This window comes from Priapulus caudatus, unplaced genomic scaffold, assembly GCF_000485595.1.
Source record: "Priapulus caudatus unplaced genomic scaffold, Priapulus_caudatus-5.0.1 Scaffold4797, whole genome shotgun sequence".
NCBI classification, from domain to species: domain Eukaryota; kingdom Metazoa; phylum Priapulida; class Priapulimorpha; order Priapulimorphida; family Priapulidae; genus Priapulus; species Priapulus caudatus.
Window position 1 is genome coordinate 731 of NW_014581858.1, and position 8697 is coordinate 9427.

Genomic DNA, 8697 nt, shown 5'->3' on the forward strand with positions numbered 1-8697 from the left:
TACGAGGACAAAAGCGATTTAAGACAATGACACGTTGGCACGGAATCACGCACGCACCAGTCGCACAGCAACGGCTTGCGTCAGCTCACAATGGCACGCACTGGCTCAGACAGACTCACTGGCTAATGCACATAGCGACATCGTACACATATCTCATAACTTTACGTTTACTTAAACTAAACTACTAACTAACGAACGCAACTGCATTCTTATCCCATCTTATTCTCCTCTAATTACGTGTAAATCATCAGTTACCCACGTCATTTCTCATCGCGTACCTCATCATCTCTACGCCTTCCCTCCCAACGCACTGGACCATTCGCGTTAACTGTAATCGGCTCTACCATGAACTCTGAGTTGAGGGCATGAAGGCGTGGGAGTTGACTCTGGATGCAGCGCATGCACAGCGGCATCCGTTCGCAGGGACGCAAGGTGGTAGAAGCTTCCGGAGGAATTCTCCTCTCCCGCCGCCACCAACTTCCTTCCGTCTTGCCTGAGACAACAAGCAACAGGAGTCAACAACAGACAGTGACGATGGAACGAAGAGTGTGTGTCCGGGATCTGTGTGATCCGAGTGTCATACGAATGACGCCATGTCGTCGTGAGATCTTTTCGGAGCACTAAACGTTGCGCACGTATTGAACACAACGTCTTGCAAAACTTCTGTTTTTACTTGTTGTGTATTAATTTTCGACGGATTACAACAATATTTTCCGCGTTGTGAATGGGACGAGTTGGGTACCAAGGTAAAAGATGGAGGAACTAAGCGTTAGTTTTGCTGGCAGAATTGGTAAGATTGGAACGCTGAATAGGTGGCATCTTTAAAGGTTTGATTGGGTGGAGACACTCATCACAACGGAATTAGTGAGCGTTGGATGGAGGAGGGGTGGGAAACTATAGTGAGGGAGTGGATGAAGAAGCTGGAAGGCGGTATGGTCAGGGGAAGCGTTTGGGAGGAACAAGTGAGCAGATGCCAGGGAATATTTTTCAGCTTTGCGTTCGAACGCTTACCTTTGATGAATCCAGAACCCCTCGTTGAAGTGGGAAGAAACTTGAAGGTTTTCTGCTGCTGATGCATGCGCACCAACCGTTAATGTTCTCACCAAAGAGAGACTCGAAGCTTCTTTTCAAGCTATAAGCGAAAGACAGACTTGGAGATAAGAATTTCATTCCTTTTATAAAACCTTTAGCCTCTTGCGCTTGGGTCAAGGCAATAGGAGATTATCCTTCGACAGGGCCTAACTGCGCTAAGCCGTCACATCACCGAAACCGCTTGACTAGCGTGATAACACCGGCAATATGCAATAACAAAAATGTGGTGGATAAATGTGTGATATGCACCGACAAGAGTGCAGTTAACGACAAGTCCTCGATGCACGATATATATCGAACGTGAAGGTGAGGCAGCCCATGGTTAACCGAGTGGACGCTTACACTGAACGTGAAGTAGTTGATATACATAGTCTGCGCGCACGCCTTTACTGAATGTGAAGGTGAGCCAAGCCGCATAGGTTAACGACAGTCTTCGCGCACGCTTACCTGAATGTGAAGTGAGGCCAGCCAATGGTTAACGACAGTCTCGCGCACAAGAGGCTTACCCGAACGTGAAGTGAGCCAGCATATGGTGAACGACAGTCTGCGCGCACGCTTTACCTGAATGTGAAGGTGAGCCAGCCCATGGTTAAACGACAGTCTGCATGCACGGCGGTAACGCTGAACGTGAAGGTGAGGCCAGCCATGGTTTAACTGAGTCTCGCGCACTAAAGGCCTTACCTAATGTGAAGATGAGCCACCCATGGTTAAGCGACAGTCCAATCGCGCACCTACCTGAATGTGAAGATGAGCCCAGCCCTAATGGTTAACGACAGTCTGCGCGCACGCTTACCTGACAGTGAAGGTGAGTCCAGCCCATGATAACGAGGAAAAAAAGACAAGTCTCGGCGCACGCTTACCTGAAGCGTGAAGATGAGCCAGCCCATGGTTAACAAGTCTCGGCGTCATGCTTACCTGAAGTGTGAAAGTGAGGCCAGCCCATGGTAACGACAGTCTTCGTGCACACCTACCTGAAAACGGTGAAAGATGAGGCAGCCCATGATTAACAACGACAGTCTCGCGCATGCTTACGCTGAATGTGAAGGTGAGCCAGCCCAGTTAAACGACCAGTCTCGCGCATGCTTAAACCTGAACGTGAAAGGTGAGCCTAGCCGCAATGGTTAACGACAGTCTCGTGCAGCGCTTACCTGAACGTGAAGGTGAGCGCAGCCCATTGATTAACGACAGTCTCGCGCACGCTTACCTGAAAGTGAAGATGAGCCACCCATGGTTAACGACAGTCCCTCGTGCATGCTTACCTGAACGTGAAGGTGAGCCAGCTGATGGTTAAGACAGTCTCGCTACGGCTTCCACCTGAATGTGAAGGTGAGCCAACCCATGATTAAGCCGACAGTCTTCGCGTACGCTTACCTGAAATGTGAAGGATGAGGCCAGCCCATGGTTAACGACAGTCTCGGCGTAACGCTTACCTGAATGTGAAGGTAGCCAGCCCATGGTTAACGACAGTCTCGCGCACAGCTGAGTTACACTGAATGTGAAGGCGAGCCAGCCCCACTGGTTAACGACAGTCTCGCCAAAGCGACTACCTGAATGTGAAGGTGACCAGCCCCATGGTTAACGACAGTCCTCGCGCAACTGCTTACCTGAATGTGAAGGCGAGCCAGCCCTGTTAACGACAGTCCGCGCACCCTACGCTGAATGTGAAGTGAGCGCAGCCTCATGGTAACGACAGTCGTCAGCGCACGCTTACCTGAACGTGAAGGTGAAGCCAGCCCATGGTTGAACCGACAGTCTCTGCACAGCTCCTAGAACGTGAAAGGTGAGCCAGCTGATGGTTAAACGAAGTCTCGGCGCGCACGCTTTACCTGAAATGTGAAGGTGAGCCAGCCCATTGTTAACGACAGCTCGCGCGCACCGCTTACCTGAATGTGAAAGGTGAGGCCAACCCATGGTGTAAGCGACAAGTCATCGCGCACGCTTACCTGAACGTGAATGTGAGCCAACCCATGGGTTAACGACAGTCTCGGCCACAGGCTTTACCTGAATGTGAAGGTGAAGCCAGCCCCATGGTTAACGACAGTCTTCGCGCACGGCGTACCTGAACGTGATAGGTGAGCCAGCCCAATGATTAATGAACAGTCTCGCGCACTGGCTTACCTGAACGTGAAAGGTGAGCAGCCCATGGGTAACGACAGTCTCGCGCACGGTCGAGCGTACCTGAACGTGAAGGTGAGCCAGCCCATGGTTAACGACAGTCTCAGAGTCGCGCACGCGTAGCCTGAACGTGAATGTGAGCAGCAGCCGCATGGTTACCCAATCATACTCATGCCAGGGGGCAGAATTTATTTTTATTTCAAGGGCTACTTTATTAGAAGCTTGGGATATTTTTGAATTTTTTGGGGGACTATTTTTTTTGTTTTAGGGGCGTACTTTTTGTTGCACGTTGAAAACTGAATGCATGTAACATTTTATTAGCATTTTTTATTAATATTAGACGATTAATAAAAGATCATGTCGGTGCTAATATATTGTATAATAATTTGTGTCATGATTTATTAATATGTTTGTAAATTTGTAATTTTTTGTATCCTGTAATGTAATTTTCACTGCGACCGTGCGAAACTAGCTCAACATTCACCGTACCCCAAGGTACAATGTCACAATTACTGATCTTTGTGAGTCTTTTACATCGATCGTAATTCGTCAAAACAACATACTGTACTGAGCGCCGTCGTGTGGAAAAAAATCACCTTTTTAGCAAACCGTATCGGTCGAAGACTATAGTCATACTGCAGCAAGCGATTAGAAATCAGTTGATTATTAGACAGCGGGCTGATTCGTATAGCGGCTGAACATATGCAAGCGAAAAGCCGATACCTTCATTTCCCTTTCCCACTATGCATTGCGCGTTATTTAGCGATAGCTGTAGGATCTAAATTTAAATCCTGTAAACGGAAAGCTCGCCGAAAGTGAGGTGAACATGTTAGATTCTGTATGCTGCTCTAAGAACAGAAAACTTTGTGAAATTTTCGTTAGCAGAGATTGAGGGCGACGCTGAATAAAATGGTCGCCCCAAAGAATTGGGTTTCGAGAATTCTAGGGGGCTATTTTTGGGCTCCGCCGAGGGCGAAATCACACCGTCGGCCCCGGATTTATTTTCCGACGCCTGTCTCACGCCGCGTAACGCTGACACGTGAAGGTAAGCCAGCCCATGTTGGATGCGTCGGGCGGCCGCTGCAGAAGCTCACCCACTCGTAGTCAATCCTCAGGGCTCCTGCTCCTGCCCTGACTTCTCGCTCGCTCTTCGTCCAGCTCCCGTGAACCAACGTAAGCGACACAGAACAACGTACAGCAGTCTCGCGCGCCTGGGAAGTGACCATGCAGGCGAGGCAGACCATCGGCGAATCAGAAGCCACTACAGCCGGCGATAACCTGAGATAAGTCATAGAGCTGAGATAAGTCCCTGACGCCTGAGATATATTCGCTTCATCAGCAATCACCTCTGTAGAATTGGTTCCCATAAGAAGACTTTTGATGTTTCCCTTGAGTGACAGTTAAGGAGCGCAAACCTACCTCTATAGCAACAAACACCTCCCTAGAAAGGAACAGTCTTGGGGGTTTCAGCACGATTGACCCTAATAATAGCAGGTTTTGACTGTGGCTCCCATAAAAGGGCAGTCTTGGGTTTCTCCAAAGCATTATGGTCTAACATACATATTTGACTGTAGTTCCTAGCTAGCAAATATCACGGGTCAGTTAAAGCCACTCAACACAAACGAAGTATGCTAATCTTTTGCACGTTTGTAACTGTAATATGGAACCGTAATTGCATTAATCGGAGGCAATTCCCGGTGTAGCTCGGCGTGGTCGTCCTCTCCACGCGATGGCTAATTATTTGCAGCGTATATAACCGGCAATATGAGAACCTAATTATATCAACGAGTGTTCCCGTGGGAGAGAATGATTTATTTCTTCTCCAAAGAAAATCAGCGGGGCAACGCGCTCGCTTCTCGCAGCCTCTGCTTGCTCTCTCCCCCCGCCAGCTCCTACCTGTCCCCGGCAAGCCCAACAACTTTTCCTTCGAGCAAACGCCTCCATGCGTCTGAGGTCCTCGGTTCTCACTCCGTCCATGAGTGCGTCAGGCTTCCTCCGTCGTCATGCGCCGGCTTGCCGCGGCATGAACAGCGCCGACAGATCCACCTGGTGAGTGAACTACGAGTTACAGTTATTGTCTGCAAGGGCAAAGAGGTTGCAGTCAACGTCTGCGTTAGTGGAGGTTACTTACAGTTGTTACTTAAGTTACACCTGCAGAATGGGACACTTGTTTATAAAGGAGATTTTCGTGGTGTGGGAAGGGGGGCAGACTTCAAGGTGGAGGTATACGATGGTAATTACATATAAAAGCAGGAGTGAATCCAAAGAACAACAATGTTTTTAAATTTTATTCATCAAGGCTATTTCAACATTCAACACAAAACTTCCTGTAGCAAAAAAAACATGTCGCAACTGCTACAACAACATAACATTTAAACAGAGAAAAGTCCACGCATGACGCCGCGACGCTCCGCCATCGCGCGACACGTCGCGCGCATTCCGCCGGCGACGCGTCCGCGGCACGTCGCGCGACCCTCCGCATGCGGCGCGACGCGTCCGCGCATCGCCGCGACGCGTTCGCAGCATCACGCCGCGACCCCACGCGTCCGCGGCATAGCGCCAGGAGCGGCGTCGCGCGCATCGCGCGGCGACGCGTCCGCGCATCGCCGCGACGCGTCGCGCATCGCCGCGCACGCGTGCCGCGCATCGCCGCGACTACGCGTCCGCGCATCGCCGCGACGCGTCCGCGCATCGCGCCGCGACGCTCGCGGCATCACCGCGACGCGTACGCGCATCGCCGCGAACCGCGTCCGCGCATCGCCGCGAACGCGTCCAGCGGCAATCGCCGTCGACGCGTCGCGCATGCGCCGCGACGCGTCCGCGCATCGCGCGACGCGTCCGCGCATTCGCCAGCGACGCGTCCGCTGCATCGGCCGTGACCCATCAGTCACGCACGTGTCACAGCGCGTGGCTGGGGTCAGTTCGTCGCAACGGTGCCGTTGGCCATCGGTTACCTTCATCTCGGTATCTCTCAGTATCTTCATGACGTCAGCGCCGCGCTTGGCGACGGACTCGGCGCTGCGCGTGAAGTCCACAGCAATCACGTCGTCCCAGCCGACAAAACTTCGTCTTGAAGATCTGAGATTCGTCCTGCAGTCGCAAGACGAAGTGAATACGGCGGCGGTCACCGACTATTAGGTTAGTCTTTAATTATGCTAACACTTTACGATTCTTTCTTCGGCAATGGTAAAGAGTAGATTTCTTACTTCTATAAGTTCTGCAGACAAAATCGAATATGGCGGCGGTCATTGACTATTAGGGTCGTCTTTAATTATGCTAACATTTTACAATTTCTTTCGTCGCAATGCAGAGTAGATTTCTTACTTTTATAAGTCCTGCAGGCGCCGGTACGAAAGCGAATATGGCGGCGGTCTTTGACTATTATATTAGGGTGTCTTATTGTAACTCAAATACTTTTACGATTTTCTTTCGTCACAGTAATGCCTAAATAGAAATTTCTTACTTTTCTAAGTTCGTAATACTATAACAGCATGTTGACCAACAGAACGGCTGATGCTCTCATCTCTAATACCATACTCCCTACTCCTACTACAATACATAGATGTTTGTTACCTATTGCATGTAGTTCCTAGTAAGGACCACTGCGAGGTAAGTTAGGTGAAGCTGACCACCCCTCGAGAGACCTTTGGTGACGGCGGCCGTCAGGAACGCTGGAATCATGTTGAGGACTCCTGAGAGCAGCTTGAGGGCGGCGGTCTCACGAGTCGCGTTGACTTCTTACGATCCTGCAGATGGCGGCCAACACAGAAACATTTATGTTTGAAGCCAGCATTCTTCGTGAACATACAATCGATGAATGCATCTTATATTATGGTATATAACAATTGAATTAACACATAGTAAGCTATTAGTATACATGCTTAGGCTAATGATTACTCACCAGACAATCGATTAAATGCATGCTATATATGTTATCTAATCATTGAATGTATGCTACATATGCAATACGTGTATTAGAGCGAATGCTCACTCACCAGACAAAGAGGTCAACTGATGCAGTCCATCGTATGTTAGACGTCCCTTCTGGTCCAGCAAGTTCAGGGGACATGCCTGCTCGGGGTATCTCACACTAATAACAAGCAGAGACCACAGTGCATGAATACAGGAAACAGTGAACACAGCTTTGATATATGTTAAGGATTAGTGAATGGAGGTATGGTAGATAACTTATTCAACCTATTTGCCGCCCTAATTCCCCCCCCCCCAGTGTATGATATTTCATGCATTTATCCTCCTAATATTGACTGTGAAATAGAAATTTTTACAAATCTGAAATCTCTCAAAGCATGTTCCAGAAACAACGTCATAGCTAGTATTTCCATTCATGCTATTTGACGATGGATGTGGCCTTTAACCACGAGAGAGAGAGAGAGAGAGAGAGAGAGAGAGCGAGAGAGAGAAAGGGTGAGCTATTGACATGTCTGCATGATGGATCAGTAGGAATTTTACTTGTAAACCATCGTAATCACATATTAGGGTTGCATATCACGGTGTCGGTCCAGCATTAAGTAGCATTAAGTGTTTCAATAGTCGCTCCCGGGGAGTAGATTACACAATTTCTGTGTGGATTAACATTATGCAATTGGGAAAGCAGAAGGCATAGGCCCTTGGGCAGGCAGAAAACAAAAATGTATTGTGGGGATTACACAACGGATTTATGAAATTTTGCGAATGTGGCGAAGTCTCAGCAGCAGCCCTGTACAGTGATTTACCTGATTCCACCCCTCACCTGTAGATTTGGAGTGGATCGAAGGGTAGGAAGACTACTGTTTTGTATAAACCCCCATTCTTACATATTCATCCACATGGCTTTTGAACGAGTTAATTAATTTAGCTTGTACTGCTTCTTCTGACAGGTTATTCCAGTGATTTATTACTCTAAAACTGAAAAAATGTTTCCTTAACTCTAGTCGTGCACGCGGAGTGAGCAATTTGAGGCTATGGCCACGAGTGCTGTTGTATTCCGATCTTGTAAAGAATTTTGTAGGGTCAATTACTTCGTAGCCATTCATTAGTTTGAATAATAGTGATGTATCAGCGTGCAGCATTACAGAATGTCTAGTGTGCGGAATGTTACACGCGTATCGTGGTGTTACAGGATGCCGACTACATGCGACACAGCCGGCTGTTCCGTTGCTCTAACGAGAAGGGATACTTCACGGTGTCCGAGAAATGCTCCGACTTCTGCCAGGTGTGTATGTACGTGTGTGTGTGTGTGTGTGCGTGTCTGTGTGTGTGCGTGTATGCGTGCGTGTGTGCGTGTGTGCGTCTGTGTGTGTGTGCGTGTGTGCGTGTGTGTGCATGCGTACGTGTGTGCATGCGTACGTGTGTGCGTGTGCGTGTGCGTGTGTATGCATGCGTACGTGTGCGTGCGTGCGTGCGTACGTGAATGTGTGAGTGTGCGTGTGTGTGCATGCGTGCGTGCGTGCATGCGTGTGTGTGTCGTGCAGGAATCTTGCATAATAGGAA

At 49.1% G+C, this 8697-nt stretch overlaps 1 long non-coding RNA gene across 1 annotated transcript; it reads right to left on the minus strand.

The window, feature by feature from the left end:
- Positions 1–5195: 5195 nt before the first annotated feature.
- On the minus strand, positions 5196–6870 carry LOC106819853. The gene is made up of 3 exons (XR_001395508.1): positions 6840–6870; positions 6162–6297; positions 5196–5253 (listed from the first exon to the last, which is right to left on the minus strand). It is a non-coding gene; the product is annotated as an uncharacterized LOC106819853 (long non-coding RNA).
- Between the last annotated feature and the right edge of the window lie 1827 nt (positions 6871–8697).